The sequence below is a fragment of the Manis javanica genome, chromosome 2 (assembly GCF_040802235.1).
Source record: "Manis javanica isolate MJ-LG chromosome 2, MJ_LKY, whole genome shotgun sequence".
In the NCBI taxonomy this organism is placed as follows: domain Eukaryota; kingdom Metazoa; phylum Chordata; class Mammalia; order Pholidota; family Manidae; genus Manis; species Manis javanica.
Window position 1 is genome coordinate 102645104 of NC_133157.1, and position 23453 is coordinate 102668556.

General features: G+C 41.9%; 1 protein-coding gene across 3 annotated transcripts in view; it reads right to left on the bottom strand.

The window, feature by feature from the left end:
- The window catches only part of SVIL (supervillin), a 235847-nt gene extending 213308 nt beyond the window's left edge, over positions 1-22539 (bottom strand). Inside the window, exon 1 of one of the 3 annotated variants that reach the window (XM_073228993.1) lies at positions 22065-22539. The gene's annotated coding sequence lies outside the window, so the exon portion shown is untranslated. Of the gene's footprint in view, positions 1-21088; positions 21235-22064 lie in introns of those variants that run through there. The other 2 variants (XM_073229000.1, XM_073228994.1) reach the window with 2 other exon arrangements.
- Positions 22540-23453: the final 914 nt, after the last annotated feature.

The window sequence follows — 23453 nt, forward strand, 5'->3', positions numbered from 1 at the left end:
TAGGCTTAAAATATTAATTAGCTAGTAAATTACAGGGCTCTGATTTACACTCAGGTTGTCTGAGCTACTAAAATGATAGTAAAAACAACCTTTTTAGAATGTGTAAACTTACATTAGTGAAAAGAGGAATCAGTCACCAAGAAGCAAAAGATTTGACACATTTTTGAGAAGATAAATATAAAAATGAGAACATGAAACCAGAAAAGAACAGAATACAGAATGCTTAGAAAGATTACAACCTGAAAGCACAGAAAAGAGCTAATGGAATTTAAAAATACAATCACCAAATAAAAAGTTCAGTAGAAAAGGAAGAAGATAAAGTTATGGAAATCTCTCAGAACAAGAGCGAAGGACAAAGACATGAAAAAATAAAGATAAAAAGACAGAGGACTAATCCGGGAAGCCTAATATTTAACTAGATAGGAGTTCTAAAGACCACAGAAAAGTGAGGTAAAAAAGACAAATTATCAGATAAATAATACAAGAAAACATCCCAGAGTTAAAGAGAGAAGGGATGAGTCTTAAGAATTCAAGGCTGTGCCAGTTATCACTGTGTTGCTCTGCAGCTGCCAATCACACCAGCTAAGCTCTCAGGATGCCAGAGGGGTAATCAGATGAAGGGGCCTCTCTGCCCAGCTTGCTCCTGCTGGCAGCATGTGGAATGCCCTGGGCACGCACCCAAAGGGCTTTCTGACAAGTTTCGTCAGGACCTCAGCTGGCAGCATCCTACCTGGGCCTGCATGCAACAGCTCAGCCAAGCACTGGGCCTAGTGGGCCACAGGGCCGTGCCCTCCTCATGGAATCTGCATCTTTGCAGGTGGGCAAAAGACAGTTACTCCCAAATGTGCCTCTAGAGCTGGCAGCTGCTTCCTGTGTCTGTCATGCCAGATTCTTCATGGTCGTCTTTTCCCTTTAGTAGTTAATCCCCTGCCGACTCCTTAGCCACTAATCCCCTGCTACTAATTAATAATTTGTTACAGTTATCCTGTCCAAATTCCTGTGTGATTTTTCTCCTGAATAGAGACTGATACACCCCCGACTGCCAAACACAATAAATGAGGAAAGACACACCCAGACACGTCACTATGAAACCACAGAATACTGAGTAATGAAGAGAAAGAGACACTCTAGAGGCTTTCAGAAACTAAAAAAAAGAGTGCATTAAAAAGATTTCTTAAAAAATCAGATCATATGTTCATTGGCTTGCAACCTATGGACAAAGCAAAGAAAATACTGCCATTTAGAGAGGGCAAATGTTGTCAACCTCAAAACCTAAAAGTAATGAACTTTTACTTTCATAGAAGTAAACTTTGACTTTAATCACTAAGAAAAGCTGAATGAGGGACAAACAGAAAAGAGGCAGACAGAAGAGATGTGCAGCTTAATCCCCTCATCTCATGAAGTCTGGCATTTGGGGTAAAAGGTGGGAAGTATATGGAACAAGATAGAGGTTTACGAGTATTAAAATTGCAATGGGAATTCATATAGTGATAAAATGAAGAAGTTGTATGTGTCTGGGGGGAGGGACTTCACCTATAATAGCAGAGACTCAACAGATAAAACTTAAAGCAGATACATCAAAACCAGCTGAGTACATACAATATTAGACTTACAGAAGCAAGAACCATGGAAAGAATTACCAAGGGCTATTAAAAATGTGTTACCTCTGGAGAATAAGACTCTTGATTTATTATCAGTGCTTCTCTACCATCTGACTTTTTTCAACCATGCTCATGAATCATTTTGATGTTTAGAAAATAATCACTTATTGCATGAGTTGGCAAACTTTCTGTAAATAAACAGATGGTAAACATTTCAGGCACTGTGATCACATGGGTCTCTGGCAGTTACACAACTCTGCCTGTAGTGATCTGTAAACCAATGGGTGTAACTGTATTCTAATAAAACTTTTATCTACACAAACAGGTGGAAAGCTGGATCTGGCCTTCACGTTCTAATTTGCAGACCCCTGATCTACTTCAGTGTTCCCCAAACTATGTACAGGATACCCCAATATATTTAAGGATATTCCTCCATGAAAAGGGGAGAGGTTCCATGTGTAGAGTTTAGAAAATGCTAAGTTAAACAAGGCTAAGCAGACCTCTTTCCTCCAGAACTTCAGTCTAACATGCTTATGAGCTTTGATTACCCTTTATGGAAATAAAATAAGAGTATACAACATTTTACCAATTTGCCTGAATACAGTGGAAAAGCATCACAGGCCATGAAGTGTTCTGTGGAACAGTTTGGACAACAGTGTCATAATCAAATTCCTACCCTGTAAAGACAAATAAATAAGATTCAGCACATGACATGTTACTTGCTCAAGGCTACGTGGCTAGATGGTATCATAACAGCCTAGAAGCCAGCTGGCACAGCGTACTTGCCACCACTCCACAGGGGTGTTTATTCAGATGCCTATAGGATCAACCAGAGCAAAGCTAATAGCATCTCTACCCTGAGTGACTTTAGAGGATACACTTAGAAACAATGTAACTACATTTAAGTAACAATACTTAAACCTCAAAAATTGAATATGATGGGGTTAGATTTTCCTTTCTTTAGATAAATCATGAAGTGAGATGAAGTGATAATATGATTAGACTCCTTCCTTCACTGTGACTCTGTTCACTCATCTCTAATATAAGGGAGGAAAGCAGAAAAAGATAGAAAACAAGGAGGAACAAAATAATCTTTTTTCTCAATTTTATGATTCCAGAGCATATAATTCAGTAGTGCTAAGCATATTTCATATTTTATGACATATGAGTGACAAGTAACAGTTAAGCTCTATCTGAAGCTCTATCTGAGCATACAGCAATGTACAAAGCTCAGATACATGTTTGGGAGATAGAAAGCTGAGGAGGATCAGGGGAAAAGCTCCCCCCCCCAAAAAAAAGCCTTAGGAAATCTAAAATCTAAATAAACATCCCTAATTTCATGTGAAGATAGTACTAAAATATGAAACAAAGCAACATAATCCCAAACACAGAAATGTTCAGATTATAAACTAAAACAAAAGGCAGGGAGGAAAGACAGGGTTTAACCAGGTGGCCCAGGCAAAGTAGAATTAAACAGAACTAAGTAAACCCACTTTGAAAACAGCATCCTGGTTCATAAGGTGGTTTCTGAATTTTAGAATGCCTTACAATACCATTTCCCTTTATTTCACATATTAACCATTGAATTTTCTTCATTTTTTTCAGCTGTACTTTAATTTTTTAATTTTTTGGACTATGATTATTAACAGAGATGATGCTCTGCAAACATGTTTAGCCAACTTAGCTAAGACACAGGTTTCCCCTAATACCATCATTAACGTTGTGAAATGAAACCTGCTTCTCTCAGAAACATGCAAATACTACTATCTCTGTTGACAGAACTCCCATCCAACTAAGTCCAGGTCAGATTGCCCCAGAAGTCATTGGTTAACAGCCCATGGAAAGAGGAAGAGCAGCTGCATTCAATCTTCAAACCTAGCCTTGGCCCTATCCCAATAAGACAACCCACAAACTGTCCCTGAGGTCAGAACTTCCCCCCCAAGACTTGTCCTAATGGCCTTGCATAGTGGGAAGTTGTCCAACCCTTATGGCACTGTCATCAGATCCTTTGGAGACCACTAATTATACAAGACTTCCTTTGCTATGCTCCCAAAATTCTGGGTGTTAAGGGACCAGACAAGGAGGAAGCAGCTGCAGGGCAAGCAAAGTGAGAACTCTCTTAGGTGTTAATAAGAGATTACATCTAGATTTACAAACAAACCCTTGTCCTGCTCTGTCCAGCACAAGAACCACAGGCCATACAAGGTTACTTGTGGCAAGTTCAACATAGGAACTGAACTTAAATTTTAAATGATTTTCTTTTTAAAAACTGAAGCAGTGCCAAATATTTTTCCATTAAACATAAATGTACTGCTTTGGTAGAACTTCACTTCACTTTATTAAGATAGTATTTATTGGTATATTGCAGTACATGAGGTCTACCCCTAAACATATGACTGATGTTGAACTTGGTGTAAGCATAAATTACAGTGATAATTATGTAACTCATAACTGGTAATTGAAATACAGTCGACTCTGTATGCTAGGGGGTCAACACAAGGGTTAGGGATGCCATCCCATGCAGCCAAAAATCCATGCATAATTTTGATTCCCAGGAAACTTAACTACTAATAGCCTGTTGTTGACCAGAAACCTTACCAAAACATAAATAGTTAGCTAACACATATTTTGTATGTTATATGTATTATATACTATATTCTTACAATAAAGTATGCTAGGGAAAATAAAATTTTTTTCAAATTGTTATAAATTTCCAAAAAATTTTACAATATAGTTTTGAAAAATATATGCTTCTAAGTGGACCCGCACAGTTCAAACCCATACTGTTTAAAGGTCAACTCCACTTGATTTAATTATGTAATTAAATTATTTTTTAGTTTATAAAATAAATATGTTCAAATTTTCTAATTTAAAACAGGGCCATAGTACTGATAAAAAAAATCAAGGAAATATACAAAAGCTAGTACTATCAGAACAGTAAAATAAAAATGGGACTAGAAGAAATTAAAAACGTCATCATCAATGAGGATTGCAATTTGCTATGGCAGAGCAACATGAAAAAGCTGTTTATTATATCAAAAAGTCAAAGACAGTAAAACAGACAATATTAACAGACTATTTCAGTAGAGACATAGTGGATTTGATGTTAAATTTCCTTTCAACAGTCAAAAAGGAATCAATGAAATTAGTTTCTGAAATCAGAATGGCCAAAAAAATTTTTAATAACTTTTAACAAAATCTGAACCAGTTCCATTAATTTGAATGGCAAATATTAAAGGAAAATGGTTTTTGAAATTGACTCAGTTACTGGAAAACTTTTGTATGTTTGGAACTTGGTTATACAAATCTTTCTCAACTATAATTTTTATGAAATCTAAATACAGACCAAGTATTTCAGATGAAAATAAAGTGTCTGAATTTAGATCTGCTATAACTCTTATACTTCAGATCTCAGGACTTAGTACAATACAAATGTCTCATTAATATTTTTATATTGATTACATGTTGAAATGATAACATTTGGAATAGACTGAGTTAAATACATAATTAAAATTAATTGCACCCATTACTTTTAAATTCTTTCAATGTAACTACTAGAAAATTAAAATTATATATGTAGCTTATATTTCTATTGAATCATTAGAGACTCTTTCTATTAAAAAGAGTCTTCTATCAGAAGTATCAATATCATCTGAATGTTTCTTAGAAATGTAGACTCTCAGGCCCCAGCCAAAATCTACTGAATAGAATCTGAATTTTATTAAAAATTCCAGGCTTGGCCAAGATGAAGTAATAGGAAACAGATTTATGCTTTTGCCTGAAACAACAAAAAGAAAAAAAAAGAGAAGAAAAAGAAGGAAAGAAAAGAAACCAGACAAAATATATGAAAACATGGTTTTCAGAAGACAGGACAGTAAATAAACTGAGTCTATATTGTCTCAGCTTATTGCCTGAAAAGATTTCCTGGCTAAAACACAGGAAGGAAAAACCCAGAAGGAGCCCAGAAGACACCCTGAGTTGAGGATACAGAATTGAGTCTGGGGAGACCAAGACAGCTAGAGTTTGGAAGATGGAGAGAACTGCACAGAGAAAGAACTCCAGAGATCTTCAAAGAGTCACCCTTCAAAGAAGAGTACTCAGCGGAATACTGATCACTGCACATGTGTGAGCAAACTCTCTGTAGCTGGGGAGGAAATACCAGGAAGGATTATCAGTAACACTGTCTGGTGTTCACACAAGGCAAAGAATAGTAACATTTCCACCAGATAAATTAGAAAAACCTCATAATTCAGGGGCTTAGGTATTCAGGGATATCTTGCCTCTGTAGTGGGGGATAATTAGCCCTTGATTGAGCAATGCTCCACTTCTACCTAACAAGACTTAAAAGCAATTCTCAAAAGAATCAACTGTCTCCAACTAATTTAGCTATGTCCCAAAATGAAGCTCAAGAGTATTTATAGAAATACAAAAATATCCAACAACCAAGAAGATAACATCACAGTATCTGGCATCCAATCAAAAATTTCCAGGCATTGAAAGAAGCAGGAAAATCCAATCCATAATGAGGAGAAATGTCAATCAATTGAAATTGACCCAGAATTATGACAGACCTTAGAATTAGCAGACAAGGACAGGTATTCAAGATTTATAAGTAGATACATGAATATATAAAAACACTAATCAAATTCCTAGAGATGAATTTCTGCAATGTGTGAGATGAAAAATACACTGGATAGAATTCATAGCAGACAAACAACACAGAAGAAAAAAATTAATGAACTTGAACGCATAGCAATAGACATGTTTTTTACCCAAAAGTGAAAACAAACAAAAACATTTTTAAAAAATGAACAGAGCATGAATGAGTGGTGGAGACAGATCAAACAGTCTAGCATATATGTAATTGGGGCCTTCAGAGGCAGGGGGAGGTACAGAAAATAATATTTGAAGAAATAATGTTTGAAAACATTCTAAACCTAATAAAAAAATAAACCCAAAGAAACAATGAACTCAACTAACCCCAAGCACAAGAAACATGAAAACACTGAAGCACATCATAAGCAAATTGCTCAAAACCAGCAATAAAGAAAAAAAATATTAAAAGCAATCAGAGAAAAAGGACACATTGAAAAGGAACAGGGATAAGGATGATAAAACATTTTATGTCAAAAACAATGCAAATGACAAGACAGTGAAGCAACATCATTCAGTAATTGAAAATAATTGTCAATCTAGAATTCTATACCCAGCAAAATGTCCTTTGAAAATAAAGGCAAATAAGGACTTGATCAGACATATAAAAGTGGAAAAAACTCATCATTAGCAGTCCTGCTTAACAAGATATGTTAAATCAAGTCCTTTAAAGCAGAAGGACAATTATATCTGGTAGAAATACAGATTATGAAGGAATGAAGAGCACCAGAAATGGCAATTTCTTAATAAATACATACTTTTTAAAAATTTGAATCTCTTTAAAAGAGAAGTGACTTCTAAAACAAAAATAATCACAATTTATGTAGAGTTAATTACATATGCAAAAGTAAAATGTATGGCAACAATACAAAGACCAAGATGGAAATATATTATATTAAGGTTTCTATACTATATGTAAAGAGGTGTAGAATCACTTAAGGGTAGACTGTGATCAGTTAAAGATGTATACTATAAATCCTAGAGCAACCACCAAAATAACAAAGAGATATAGCCAATTAATCATCAAAGAGGAGAAAACTGAATCATTAAAAATCCTCAAATAATTCAAATGATAGCAGAAAACAGGCAAAGAGAATAAAGGGCAGGATAACCAGAAAATGGATATTGTCATATTGGAAAAATAAAAGGTCCAATTACATACTACTGCCTACAAGAAATGTACTTTAATATAAGGACACAAATAGGTTAAAAATAAAAGGGCAGAAGAAGATATACCATGCTGATGCTAATCCAAAGAAAGCTGAAGTGTCCTCATTAATATCAGACAAAGGACATTTGAGAGCAAAGAATATCATCTGGCATAAAGACCATCATTTCATAATGATGAAATGTCCAGTTCATCAAGAGGATGTAACAATCCTAAACATCTAGTTACCTAACCAACCATTCTTTCAAATAAATGAAGCAAAAACTGATTGAACCGCAAGGAGAAAGACATTCACAAGAATAGTAACATATTCCAACACTGCTCTCTCAATATTTAATAGAACAAATAGACATAAAATCAGCACACACATGAGAGATTTGAACAAGATCCCCAGGTGATCTGTATGCACATTAAAGTTTGAGAAGTATTGCTCTACCTACTTATAATGGGTAGACAGTCCATATCCTGGTCAACTTCTGGCAATTTTTCTTTTGGTTTCTTACTGGTATCATCATAAGTAATGCTCATTTGTCTAGCTTCCAGTCTAACAAGGAGAATGTATTTTCATGAAAGCTAAAATCATAGAATTTCGATATAGTCAAGTTGACGCAAGACTTATTTATTTATCTTACAGACCTGGGAATAACACCAGCCATACCACTTAGATTTAAACTTCTTGAGGCTTAATGTACTCATCTACAGGATGACACTAAGGCTGCTGTGAGGTAATACATAGACAATGCTCAGCATATAACCTAACACAGATTACACACTCAATAAACATTAGTTCCTTTCCTACAAGAAACAGCTAGTCACTAGGACTACTCCTGGTGCAGATATTAGCTTTCTAGCAAATCTGCTTCAATAATCCCAGTAAGCACAGGAAAGGTCAATGTCTTCACCAGTGAAGTATGCCAGTATCTCTATTTTGATCACTGAAATCCTGAGACACCATTCAACTAGGCAATACTTTTCCTTCTAATCCTCAATAAGGTGCTTTATTTATGGTGGAAATTTATATGCTTCTCAATGCCATGGCCTTGCATCTCATAACAGATTAGCAGAGAGGGAAGTTAGACAGCTTTATAACAAAGTTTAAATTGTGACAAATGTATCAGAAATCACCATAACTATTTTAATTTTTTCTAAATCCCACTGGAAAATCTCTCACTTGTTAATGACTCAAAGTATGAGTGATAAAATCACAGGGCTAAGAGTCTGAAGCCATGGGTTCCAGGCAAGACCCAGCTCCCTGCTTCCTGCATGATCTTCAGTAGAACATTTTCTTTCTGAGCCTTTGTTGAGGCTTAATTTCTTTATAAAAGAATGATAAGATGACAAGCCCTGTTCCTCTATAAAGTTAAAAAAATTAAAATGGACTGAATATGAAACCTAAAGCATACACAAGTGTAAGGTTTTATTATTTTGAATGATCATGGCCATTGGTTCCTCCCATTAATACAAAAGATCAAAAGGTAATTGGAGGAGGGGAACTGTCTGTTAAATATCAAGCTACTATTTTTTCCTCCTTTTTAGATGTATGCAGTCAATATCATCCCAGCAACCATGAGTGTTAAAACTCATGAATTACCCAAATTACTGTTGAAAAGATTTCTCTGCAAATCACAAAGTGGTACAGTAACAAGAAAACACTTGAGTAATTTATTTAAGACTTTATCACAAAGCCCTAGGGGTTAAGAAATTTGAGATTAATACTGGTCCAAACTTTCTCCCAAAAACCTTACTAGAAATTTAAGAAAATAGCAACATCCCATCTCCATAAAGTCGTGAAAAGAAAAAGAGAGAAGATAAGAAAGGAGAAAGAAAAAGAAAGAGAGCAAGGTAAAAAGGAAGGAAACAGCGGCAGTGGCCTTCAGAGGAGGCAACATTAAGAAAACACCAACAGTCAGGGCTTTCGCTGAGAGTTGAACACAGACCTGGGACAATCAATGTCTGTGGCAAAAAGCAGGAAAATACTGAATCCTATCCCCCAGACCCAACAGGGACCAAGGACACTGAAATTCCAACCCTAAAGTAATAGTTTTATTCTTAAAGTTACTCTACATGAGCATGAAGCTGCACGTCTGGAATCCCCAGTCACACGTGTGGCCTTTAGTGTGACGCAACTACCATTTATTTATCGGCTCAGTGCACTGGAACATAAACATGACCTTAAAGTCAGAAGGTCCCAGTATAAATCTCAATCCTGTTATCCACTACACAAATGATTTTGCCCATTTGCCTCCATGAGTCTCAAAACTGCTCATCTGTGAAATGGGAATTACACTACCTACTTCACCTGGTGGTTGTGATGAAATGACACTGGATATGTGAAAGTGCCCAGCAGAGCGAGCTGCAAATAGATGTGCTCTTAAGTATCTACAAACTTAAATAAGCACCTCTTAAATTTCAATGACTATTCATGATGAGTAATTTTCATATACTTTAGCTCCAAATACCGGTATTCTGTGAGAAGGCATTACTCTCAGCAAAGAGCGGTTTGTCCTACAAGACTATGAATCAGACTTCAGAGAAAAATAATAATACTAGGAAAAACTTTTTGAGAGAAAAAAATCTAGTTATACTGTGCGATTTCATCTTTTAAGTCATCTCTAACTGTCCTGTCTATTCTGAAACTAAGAACTATTAAATCTGCAGGCATCCTCATATTTACTACACTTAGTGATGATAATTTGATAAGCCTAAATTCAACGGGGACAACGCTTCTGTAGCTCATCAACATTCCTTAACTGAAAACCATGGGGAAACCATTTGAAAAATACAAAATGAAATAGAAAAGGCATTTTGGGGTAAATGTTAGCAATCCATGTGAATCTGGCAATCAAAGAGAATAAAGAGATGGGAGGAGAAAGCAATCTGGGTGATGATTATATACACAGAGCGCTTTTTAAAGCCAACTTGTAGCTGAAATGGGAAGTGATGGAGAAGAAAATATGTATTGGAAAGCATGGTTATGGGGCAGAGAAAACACGAGTGGGTTTATAAATGTTAACAGATCTGCAGTAAGATAAAGGATAGTACTATTTGAACCTAGAACCAGTATCTGTGCTCAAAATGAAAGGGAGTTTTCCACAATAAGTTTGCAGTTTCATCTGGGTTTTTAAGAAGCCTTGAGAGTAGAGATGGAACTAATTTGTTCATTGAAAATAATTAAGTGCTTCCACCGCCTGCTATAACTAACTTGTGTTTGCTTACAACACTGTGAGAACCAACTACAGAAAAAAATGCCCTGCATTGGAAGATTTTAGTGGTTTTTTTTTTATGTGATGAGGTTTTTTACAAATACACAGATGTTGGGTTTACATAAATAATCAACCAAAACATTTTTCTACCATATAATTTTCTTGTCAAGCATACATTTTTCTTTTTCCTGGAAACTCCATGTCAGAAGTACATGATGATGATGGTTTTTTAACAGATAATTGGATAATTCTGGGGCTAGGATGAAAAATACATACATAAAGCCTATTTAAAAGCCTTACACCAAATTCATTTTTAAGCTTGGGTGGGAACAGTCTAACATTGCTAGAAGTTCTGGCTATACTGGAGCTCACTGTCTATCAATCTTTCTTAGCCTTATTCTTAGAGCTTTTTGCCTTCAAACCCAATGGACTAAAATTACAATAAAAAAAACAAACAGGTTTACTTCCAAATTCTCAAAGCCTGGAATTTCCTCATCTGGCCCACAGTTCAGGAACACAGGTCTATGTTTCTTACTTGCGTTGCTATCAAGGGCCACACCTGAAACAGGATACACAGACATATAGCCCTAAAGCAGACCATGCTTGCCGGACTTTCTTCTTCAGCCCTCGAGTAATTCATCCCAAAGTTCTCCCTTTGTCCTCACAGACACCCTCAGGAAGAAGGCAGGATCCAGCCTCCCTTCCCAGCTGCTCCCTTCCTTCAAGTGTGATAGATATTCTCTACCTGCCAGCCAGTATTCTTCATCACAACCAGGTTTTATCAGAAACAGACTTGTAATCCTTAAAAGGCAGAAAAGGGGAGTTACGAGCAAGGCAGCCTACACTGTGTTGGGTGTTCACACAAGAGTCCTGAGAGCCTGACAGGCCATCATCAGGAAGTTTCTTTCCCTTCAACAGGCCTGACCCAGAACCACTTTCCACACCCAAACAGTTGAGAGCAGCAGGGCGGAAACCAGAGTCTCAGCACCAAGAAAGGAGGCAATGCACTGTGGGGTATGGTCCTCCCTGGATGACAATAAGCCTGGCAGCCAGTTTCTGCAAAGCTTGTCAGTGGGAAAAGAAAGCCTCTTTAGAAAGACAGTTAGCAAAACATGGAATACAAAGGACGCTCTGAGAAAATGCATAATCCCAGACTCAGTTACTGTCTAGACCACATCTCCATGGTATATCCTCTCTATGACAAGAAGGGGAGTCCGGACTGCCCATCCTCTATGCAGATTGGCTCTCCGGCCTGCTTCTTCCTTCACTACGGACAGTGATGGAGAGGAATGGGGAAAGAGAAGGAAACTAGGAAGACACTGAAACCTCTTCTCATTTGTTGCATAAGGTTTAGGGCTTTGGATCTGAGTTCAAATCCTGACTCTACTACTTATTTTCTTACCTCATGTGCGGTACCTAACCTAACAAAGCTTCCACTTATAAGATCGTGCTGATTTAAAGAGGTACAGCACACCTAGCTGTTGGCACAGGCTGGCACATGGCACACAGTCAATCCACAATGCTACCAACAGCAACCCCCTCACCTCATCCTGTCTTCATTACACCTGCAATGTGCTTCTGTCTCAACACCTATGACACTTGCCTATGCATTTGTGCTTACAAACATAGCTCTAATTTATGAGCTCCATGAGGACAGGATTCACTCTGTATTCTCAATATTAACTGTACACATGTGCAAATGCATGCTTGCACACTCACACACACCCCCATGGAGTTAATAAATGTTTGAACAAATGAGTGAATGAACGATTCACATTAGCTTGATTAATTTTTTATTTCTATGTACACTTGACCCTTAAACAACTCAAGGTTTAGGAGCACTGACCCCCCCCCCCCACAGTTGAAAATCCACATATACCTTCTGACTCTCCCAAAGCTTAAACTACTAATAGCCTACTACAGACTGGAAGCCTCATCAGTTAACACATATTGTATTTGTTATATATTGTATTCTTAGAGGAACCTAGAGAAAAGAAAATGTTTATTTCAAATTGTTGTAAATCTCCAAAAAGATATCCAATATTTTATTTGAAAAAAAAATCCTTGTACAAGTGGATCTGTGCAGCTCACTCATGTTGTTCAAGAATCAACTGTAACTCCAATTTTAAAAACCTTTCTCCATACGTTGTTACAGATTAATAACTTGTCTAAGTTAGCTGAACCTGTTGACCACATCAAGATTCTGGTGCAATACCAAAGACCGTTGGTGAAACTACGATTCCTTGGTCCAGGTGAGCTACTGTCTCTACTAACCTAAGCTCCTATCCCAGTACTATAAACAGACTCCCATCTGCTGGGGCAGGCAAACCACGCTCCGCTGTAATTGAGAAGTTCCAGAACCAAACTCCATTTCTGCACAGGTAACCATCCTTTCCTTTTTTTTCAGAACTTTAAAAAAGGAGAGCAAAGAGAAATATAAATGAAGTAGCTAGCACACACACACAAAAACATTCAGAGAAAGAGTGATCGATGTTTGTGCAGTGAGCCCATACCAGGCAGAGGGCTTGAGGGCTCACGGCACACAGCTAGGTGGGAGTCAACACCAGCCATGAAGTTTCCCTGCAGCTCTGGCCCACAGCAGTGGAGGAGATCCTTTCCTGCTGCTGCCCAACAGCCAACCTGGTCCAATTCTGACCCTAAGGATACCCCTCTGTGTTTATAGCTCTGGAGAGAATAATAAAGATCCCTAAATCAAGGATCTCCTCAGTCCTACTGTCTAGTATATTTTTATGGACACAGGATCACTGCTAGGAAATAGCCCTGATGAGCTTCTAGAACAAAAGGCCCCAGCTCGGGCTTAATATGACCAATTGCTCAGGACTTACACACAAGCCAGACTGGCCACAGAGCACAAACTGCCTTCCAAGATCTGTCAGAAATACAACTTAAAAAAAGAAAAAAAGGAAAGAAAAGCAAACATTACTTCTGCTCAGTATATGTATGATGTCCATTTGCAAGGGAAAAGTTATCCAAAAACAAGCCTGTGTCTCAGTTACTTTCAAGGTACTGCCATGTGAAAGGCAAGCCAAAATAAATTCCAAACTGTTTTCCCCAAAGTTCAAGGCTCTGGAATGCCCAGACCCAACCAGTTCAAAATGGGTGCTTCCAAGTTTCAAGTCCAAAGAACCATATTTTAAAAGCAAAGTTTCCTCTAAATAAAAAATGAGAGAGTTTTTAATGTAATTATTATGCCCCACACAGGTGACAGTTAAGCAGGATTGGCTCAGGACAAAGGCAGAGGGTCTCTAAGTTGCTGAGAAGAACAAATAAGGGAGAAAGAATCTACTTCTCAAGAATCACGGTCAAGAAAGTGGGCAGAAGGATTGTATATTCCAAAGGCGTTTACAGAGTAAATCTGAAAATTTCTCACCACACACACAAAAGTCTATAACTGTATATGGTGATGGATGTTAACTGGACTTACTATGATCATTTTGAAATGTTATACAAATATCGAATCGTTATGTTGTACATCTGAAACTATACAATTATACCTTAATAAAAAAATTAAAGAGGCTTAAAAAAAACACATGGGGCCGAGGGAGAAAGGAAAGGAAAAGAGATAGAAAGCAGGGAAGCCCCAGCGGAAACAAAGCCTCTGCGGTAATGCTGTGGAAGTGCAGATACAGATACAAAGGGGCGTGAGTGCAGGGCAGGAGCTCCGCGGCCTCTCAGCAGGAGCACCCCGCCAGGGGGAAAGCTGACAGAAGTCCTCAGAAAGTCTAGCAAGGGGGAAAACTTACTCCAAGTCAGGGAACAGGCTGGATGGCGAGGAAAGCAATTAAACACCAATGACAGATGGAGATAATGGCTTTCAGGGCAAATGTCCCCAGGACACTTGAAACCGAGGACTGCCAGGAGGTTGCTGGGCAGCTGCAGCAGACCGGAGCAGGAGAGGCAGCAGGTCCAAGATAACAAGGGTCCGGAATGAGGTGAAAGCTCCCAAAGTTTGGGGGCTGCAGCAGTGGCTATTAGGGTGTGTATGGGGACAATATTAGAGAAGTCCTGAGCAAAGGAGGGGCGCTGGGGCTGCTCCCACAAAGCTCATCACCTTCATTCTCCTACAGGGAAATGGCTGTTGTTTCCAACCTCTAAGGAGCACAGTGCTGAGGGACAACATGGTCACCATTATCAAGGGGCACTGGCTCATTTTCCAACAGTCCCCCTGTGGAAAAGACAAGACAGGTTAACTTTGACCATCAGCTCTATCTGACATCATCAAGAATTGGGGAGCACTCCAAACCTTTAAACAGGAATAAGCACTTGAACACAGTAAACATGAAGTCATGCCCATGGGCTGGCTGAATAAGGACAATGAGTCCAATAGCTGATTGGGCCTCTGTGTGTGCATATGTGCCTGTGACAGGGAGGAGGAATGTGTGTGTTACAAAGCTGGCAACTGCCCTTGAGAACCAAGACTTAAAAACACAATGTGTAAAAAAACATAATATGGAAGAGTTGCCCCAGCGAAAGAACCCAGTAAAAACCCCAGTGAGGACCGCATAGATGGGACACACACGATGAAGTCCCAACTTCAGATGACTCAATGTTCAGCTTTGTGTAAATCTGTCACTCCAAGACTCAGCCAATGAGAGCACCAAGATTTGTGTCAGGAGGTTTTCATTCCAATCGTAGCCCAGGTAAGACTCTCAAATGTCAAGCCTCAGTTTCCTCTTCTGTAAAACAAAGCACCCCGGCCACAGGCCTAAGAACTGAGCAGAGTTCCTGACAGCCTCAAATGGGAATGGCTGTAAAAACCACTGAAAGTAGAAACACTGTAAAAATCTAGCATTATAGTATAAAATGTCTGAAGTAAAAGACAGGAAACTGTGTCAATGGAGTGCAAAATGAGATTAATAAGCTTAGAATCATGAGTGTAACTCAGCAACTGAGTCACTAGAGGATGTGAAGCAACAACAGTTTCCAGTAAAAAAGCCCCTAAGAGTTAGATGAGATTCAGTTTTATACATGTCCAATTGATTATGGTTTATTTAATAACCACTTACAGAACAAAGAGATTGAAGCTGACTAAATCCCATTAAAGGACTGTAATTTATGCTGTAGCTACTCGTGTGCTTGTATCCACCTCTATTCTTGATTATCAGGAGGGGAAATGCTTTAGAGGGCTGGGCAGGAGTCAGGGGACAGGGACGCAAGACTTTCACCTTTTAGCAGGTGTCCTCAAAATGTGATAAACCTCTAATGCCTCTTCTGTCTTGCAGTACCCAGGCATTTATTGGCACATCTACCTGCTGCTGGCTTTGAGCCAACGTGATTACAACACTGACATGATTACACAACAGAAGATGCTGCCTCTACCACAGCCCTCATATCATATTTGTTTGTTTATGTCTGTTGTTTCTGAACTGTAAACCCACCCAGGGCTGGGCCCAAGCCCTTACTCATCTTTGTAGGGTTTCCAGGCCTGCTGCCTTGTAAACACTCTATGTAAGGTTTGCTGAATTAAATCAAAGAGCCAAATCATCTTGGATGAGTAACAACTTCTTGGAAACTCAGCTTTTCCAAAGGATAAGGTAAGGGGTCACGACAAGGTGCCCTCCAGCTCTAACAAATGGTAAACAACCTCATCTTCAGAGGACAAAAAGGCCCTGTCTGACCACACACTCTAACTTTCACACATTTCACACAATAGAAAATTTGTATATAATTCAACTTGATTCCTACAGCAATTAAAAAAAACACTTAATTTTAATACTAGACCATTCCTTTGTTAGTCAAAGAAATATGAAAGCAGTCTAGGTTTTAAGTATGAAAAACTATACATGTTGATTATCCCTAAAAATTTGGGGGAAAAATATTAATTCTGACATTTTCTTTGAAACTTTCCCCCCTGAGACTATATCTGGAATAACACAGACATACAGAAACAAACAAGACTATTTACAATGGCTACACTGTAACAAAGGCATCTGGATTTTTACCTTCCTTGGTTACTGCACAAAAGCAGCAAATGTAAGTGCAGTTGCTCAGGCAGCTGGCCAGTTCTCTCCCATATGTGAAGAAGTTGTAGAACAGCTGGGGAATGCAGGCTGCTTTTGAGCAAGCTGCTATGTGATCCCAAATAACGCTGCCTGTTCATCTTCCGTACAATGGAAGCACCAGCCCAGCTCAGGTCTGGCGCATGCCCTGCAGCAGCTTCTTTCTTCCCAGTTGGAATGCAACAAGTGGCCACAAATGGAGCAGCAACAAGCACAAGAGCCCGAACCTTGTTCCCAACCCTTTGCATGCTGTCACTTGTTTAGACACACAAGATCACTTTCCAGTGTGGGAGAAAACTGCATTTCATTATATGTATGTTACATTATATGTAACACCTACATAAATGCTTTAAGTGGCATAGTATTTACATACTCAAGCCGTGTACTCAAGTCCTATGTAGTGTTTAATGACCTCGTAAGGCTTCTAGGGCTTCAGCCAACAGTTGATTGTTTAAAGAGATGCAAAAGCAAAAATCAAAAACTGTAAAATAGCAATGTTAAGAGGTCTTTCAAAAAACAACTTGACATAAACTAGTTCTCTTATAGCTGCTACATTGAAAAGCATTCAAGTTTAACATGTGAAGTAGCTATACTGGTTGTTCACTACTTGGTCAACCGAAGCGAACTATACCTCTCATGTCACCTTCCAAAAGTTAGTTTAGCAATTTTCAGAGAGTAGCTAGTTTACCATATTTGAGCAAATATTTCTGAAATGTTATCTCAAACTCTCCTCCCTCCTTTACCAACTTGGTGGCCCACCTTTAAACAGTCTCCAGAAAATACTCGATTTTCCAAGGAAATGTTCCCTCTTACCAATATGTAGCCTGTGCAATTTTCACAGAAGCAGATATTTTTCTTTAGTGTTACAAATGGCTAGTGAATGAGCAAGGTGGATACTTGCTTCATTTTCTCCAGTTTGTTTGGTTTTGGGTTTTAAGTCCTGTCATCTTGGCCCTTAGGATACTGGCTTCACGTTTAAAGGAAAGAGAAATGGCTAGAGGGCTAACCATAAAATTACACAGCTGTAAAACTAGGAGAAAAGCCCTACAGTTTCCAAGGCCCTTGTAAATTCCCTGGGCAACTAGACAAAGTTTTCCATCACTACCCAACCTACATCCCAAATGCTGAGAAGAAAGAGGAATCACTAGCAGCACTATTATTTATTGCAATTACAAACTACAGTATTAACTGAGAGGAAGAGTGAGCTCAAGGCAACTATTTTACCTCTTTGGATGAGGGAAGAAAGTAAGTCTGTTCTTAAACATCATAGGTATTAGCTAACATTTGTTGAGAAGTTACAGTGTGTCACATATACTCTGTGCTACTAAATACCTTACATAGACTATCAAATTTAACCCTCATAGCTTCAAACTCTGTCTTAAAGGAGGAAAACGAAGTTCAGAGAGGCTGAGCAATTTGCCCAATATCAAATAGCTAAAGATGGTGGAGGTGGCATTTGAAGCCTCCCATTCCCGACTTCAGAGGCTTGCCCTTAATCATCTTGCCACGCCGTCTCTACAACTGGCACCACACTAGGACATTCTGAGTCACAGACTATCATTCCAGAGTTTCCAATATCTTTCTTTAAGGCACTACATTTGAACTACATTCAAGACAATACTAATATGCTATATTATAAGCCTGAGCTCAATGATGCATAAAGGTATGTAGATGAAACCATGTTCTTAGATGCCTAAGAGGAACTTAGGAATTTTAACTCATCAAGCAATTAATTAAGGTTGGCCATAATTCCAAGGCAGACTTCACTTAATTTTAAGCACATATTCAGCATGGTCACACTACTTAAACTGTCACTTCTTGCAACAGGGAAGGCAAACAGAGCTCCAGGCTGTGTGGAGTTCCTAACCCCAGGCCCAACCTGCCTACTGATACACCACATAAATCAAAGGAGAGAGGGGTTAACATCCAAAATATATAGAGCTCACATGCCTCAAAATCCAAAAACAAATAACCCAATTAAAAAATGGGCAGAGGATCTGAACAGACACTTCTCTAAAGAAGAAATTCAGATGGCCAACAGGCACATGACAAGATGCTCCGCATTGCTAATTATCAGGGAAATGCAAATTAAAACCACAATGAGATATGACTTCATACCAGTTAGTATGGCCAACATCCAAAAGGCAAGAAACAACAAATGCTGGCAAGGATGCGGAGAAAGGGGGACCCTCCTACACTGTTGGTGGGAATGTAAATTAGTTCAACCATTGTGGAAAGCAATATGGAGGTTCCTCAAAAAACTAAAAATAGAAATACCATTTGACCCAGGAATTCCACTCCTAGGAATTTACCTGAAACAAACAAGATACCTGATTCAAAGAGACATATGCACCCCTATGTTTATCGTAGCACTATGTACAATAGCCAAGACATGGAAGCAACCTAAGTGTTCATCAGTAAATGGATAAGGAAGATGTGGTACACATCCACAATGGAACATTATTCTACCATAAGAAGAAAACAAATCCTACCATTTGCAACATGGATGGAGCTAGAGAGTATTATGCTCAGTGAAATAAGCCAAGTGGAGAAAGACAAGTGCCCAATGATTTCACTCATTTGTGGAGTATCAAAACAAAGCAAAACTGAAGGAACAAAACAGCAGCAGAGTCACAGACTCCAAGAAGGGACTAGGGGTTACCAAAGGGAAGGGGTCAAGGAGGATGGGTGGGGAGGGGGGGAGGGAGAAAGATTAAGGGGCATTAAATTAGCACTCGATATAGGTAGGTCAGGGGGAAGGCAGTACAGAACAGAGAAGCAAGTGATGACTCTATAGCATCTTACTACGCTGAAAGACAGTGATTGCAATGGGGTGTGTGGCGGGACTTGATAATATGGGTCAATGTTGAAACCACAGTGTTGCTCATGTGAAACCGTCATAAGATTGTATATCAATGATACCTTAATTATCAATAAATAAATAAGTCAAAGGACAGCTATTTGTCTCTATTTGGAGCTGTCAGATAATTCTAAGGGTTTCTGGGAGAAGTTTCAGTGGCCTTCATATACCTTAAAGTTTGAGTCTTTACTCCTTAAATGTTATTGCTGCCCCTACCAAAAGACAGCAAAATGTGGAACTTCAATCTAACCCTGGTGCCTAACACAAACCCGGAGCTTGTAGTTACAGCATGCAGCCTGACTCCTCCCTCTGCAGTCCACAGACAACTTTCCAGTTAACAGCCTTTGCCAAAGAAACTGCAGGAGCAAACAGTAGGCCAACTCTTGTCTTGTAAACCTCTGTGCGTCAGTTTCCTCATCTGTGAAACAGAAATGACCGCCTCCGAGGAGACTGTGAAGTTTAAAAGGATGACCACGATCCTTCCCAAGTATGTGTATAAGGTTCTCTTACACAAGAGTCACTTCATAAAATCCAGTCTGTGCTTCCTTCCGATAGAAAAAGGGAGTGGAGGCAGGTATGATAAGAAAGCAGGTGGACTCTATCCTTGATTACTGGGATAAGGTTTCACACCCGAGCAGAGCACCCTGGGTTACTCTCCAGAAGCGTCCAGCTCCTGTCCGGGTCCCAGGAACCTCTGGCGTGCGGGGGAGATGCCACCCCTACCACTTCAATGATGGTACTTGTGTATGTATATGCTGGGTTTGCCTGAAGTTATCACAAGCAGCTTTCTTAACTTCCTAAAGAAATCCTCTCCCCTTTCAAACCTGTAATGGCAATAAACTGTCAAGACTTCCTCAGAGCTGTGAAACCTACGCCAGAAGGGCTTAACCCCGCACCTGACCCAGATTGTGGCCTGGACTGGAGCCTCCGGGTTGATAATCCAGTAATACAATTACCACCTTCTGGAGAGCCACTGAGGGTGGGTGCCGGGGGACTAAGCCACGCCCTTCCGGGAGCCCACAGACACCCACAATCTGCAGGCGGGCTGGCTGCGCGCGCGCGGCGCGGGGAGTTTAAACCCGCGCAGGCGCTACCAGGACACGACCACCCGACCCCGAGGAGGGGCACCAGCCGCTGCCTCCGTCGGGGCGGTAGAGAAGCCGGACGCACGCGCGCCCCTCCTCGGGCCGCCCCTTTTCCCGCCCCGCCTCTCCGCGTAACGGGCAGCCGCGCTAACTTCCCGAAACTCCGCAGAGGGAAATCCTGACCCAGCCCGCACCTCCCGGTGACGGAAGTGGGTGGGAGCGGTGGCCGCGCGCGCCTTTGTTACTGGTGCGGGACCCTGCGGGCCGCCGGGAGCACCCCAACGCAGCGGCCCGGGAATCGGCGGTCCCCTCTCTGCCGACCACTCCCAGGTCCCGTCGCCGCCCCCGACAGGACCTCCCGGACCCAGAGCGAAGCGGACCCCACCGCGGGCCGCGGAGAAGGGCGCACAGCCGCGTCTCGCGGCGCCTGTAGGCCTCAGCCCACGCTGCCATTCCCTCCCCCTGGGCCACCGCGCGGAAGGGACCTTCCTCACCGACCTAAGCTTTCCCCAGACCTCCGGGTGTCAGACGAGCCGCTTCCTGCCGGACAGCGGCCCGGCAACCCCGATTTCTCACAGCGCCACGGCCAGTCCCCTCCTCCTTTCACAAAGCAGATCGGGTCCCTTCCTCGGGATGATTCACTACGCTTCTTACCTGGAGGTTCTCACAAGTCCCCTCCCCTCCGCGGCACGCGCAGCTATCGGAAGCTGGCGCCCTCTGCTGGGCCACCCGGCGGGCGCACCCTAGGGACTGAGCGAGGGGCAGGGCAGAGAGAGTCGGGAACAAGAAGCTCAGGCGAGCGTAGGGACCTCCGCGCCCCCCAGTGCGGGTCACCCTCTTCCGGAGAAGCGCATCAAGACCGTACTGGGGCCAGATCCCGAGCAAAGAGGGCCACAGCTGTCCCTGCGCCCGGGACTACTTACTACGCGCCCCCGGACTCTCTCCATTGGCGGGCCAGTCCTGCCCTGGGAGAGGTCCCTAGGAAACCGCCATAAATCGCGTATGCACATCCCGTTTTAAAACACTGGAAGGCCAGTTTTACTGTGCGAAAATGAAGTTTGTGTCCTGTATCTCAGTAGCCCTCCTATGCCCAAATTAAAGGGACGGAGGCGAGGGCGGTGGCCTGTCACACACCCCCCCTCCCCTGAGTCCTACGACTACGAAGAGGCTGGGGGGAGAACTCCAGTACAGTCGCGGCCCCGGGATTGCGGGGGCTCTTGTGTCCCGGTCGAGCCCAAGCACGGCTTGGGGCTGGAGGCCTGAGAGGCGGGGCCGCTCACCAGGCCTGGAGGTGTAGTTGTCGGAACTACTCGCTATTTGGCCAAAGCAAACACACTTATAGCAGTTTGCCCTACCCGCCCCATATCCCGGTCGCCAGTGAAACTTTGGAGGGAGACCAGGTGGAGGGGCATAGGAAACCTACGAACAAGGCCCCGTATCCACACTTGCACCCCAACTTCCCAACGCCACTCACCTCCCGGGCGCGCTCCTGCAGAGCCCGAGCCGCGCCGGCTGCCTTCGCCCACCTGCCGGGCCGGCCGCCTGCACAAAGTTAGCAGCGGCGACAAGGTTGGCGGCCCCTATGCAGCGGCGCTGGGCCTACGGGCGCACGATAGCGGTTCCTGAGTGGCAGCAGCACTGTCCCCACTCTTGCTGGCTCTCGGCGCTCTCGGCGAGGGGCCCCTGGGAGTCAACCGGGCCCCCAGTCGCCGCAGCTGCCGGAGCAGAGCAAGTAGCCAGGCTGGCCCAGGCGGATCGGGCGCTTCCTTTCCCGAGTGCGGGCGCGCGAGTCCCGGGGCTGTAGGCGGGCGCCGGGTATTAATTGTAGGGCCCCCGGGTGTCGACCGCCGGGCGCTCTGAGTGGCTCGGACCGCGCGCCAGGCCGGCGGGGCCAGCTCGACCCACCCCCTCGGCGCGCGCCCGCCCGTCTCGCCCGAGGACGCGCGTCCGCGCCCGCGGCGGGCACCTCCAGGGCGCCGGGGCTCGTCGCTGTCGCCCGGCTGCAGACGCTCGAGAAGCCCTGCGCGGGCGCTGCAAATTTCCAGCCCTTCTGGGGAATCAAACCCGCCAACGTGAGAACGTTGTAGTTGGTGGCATTCTGGCCAGTTGTCAAGGAAACGGTCCTTGCCGGGCCACTCAAGACTGAAAAAGTCACACAACCCTCTGAACTGTCTGCTTAACAGCGGGTCCTACCCTGTCTCTGTGGTTATTGCGTTTTAGACTTTAGCTAATTAGAACCCCCTTTGAGTAGTTAAAAGCCAAATCGCTGCCGCCTCTCCCTCCCCGTCCCGTTTCTGATTCTCATTCTTCCAGGACCAGAGAACTTGTGCTTCTATCAAGTTCCCAAGTGATAATGAGGCAGGTGTGAAGATTAAAAGAGGTCTGTGAAGTACTTGGAAATCTGCAAAGCCCTAGATAAATTTAAACATGTTAAATTTACTTGTGCTGCTTGTGTGTTTCAGCAAATAGTGTTCACATTTAACTTCCCTCCAAACCCTGCTGCTTTTCCTGTGTATGCTAGGCTCATGTTTTTCCTTGAGAGTTTGCACCAAGCTTAGGTATTCCAGCCCCCATCAGAAAAGCCAAAGGAGAGCTATCAGTCTGCTGGGGCTGCCACAACAAAGTACAATAGGCTGGGGGACTTAACGGAAATTTGTTTTTCTTACAGTTCTGGAGGCTCGAAATCCAAAGTCATATCAGGTGGGTGGGTTCCCCCTGTGGCCTCTTGGCTTATAGGTGACTGTCCTCTTCCTGTCCTCACATGATCCTCCCTCTGGGGGTCCAGATTTCCTCTTAAGAGGACACACCAGTCATGCTGGATTAGGCCCCAACCATATGACCTCATTTTAATTTAATCAACTCT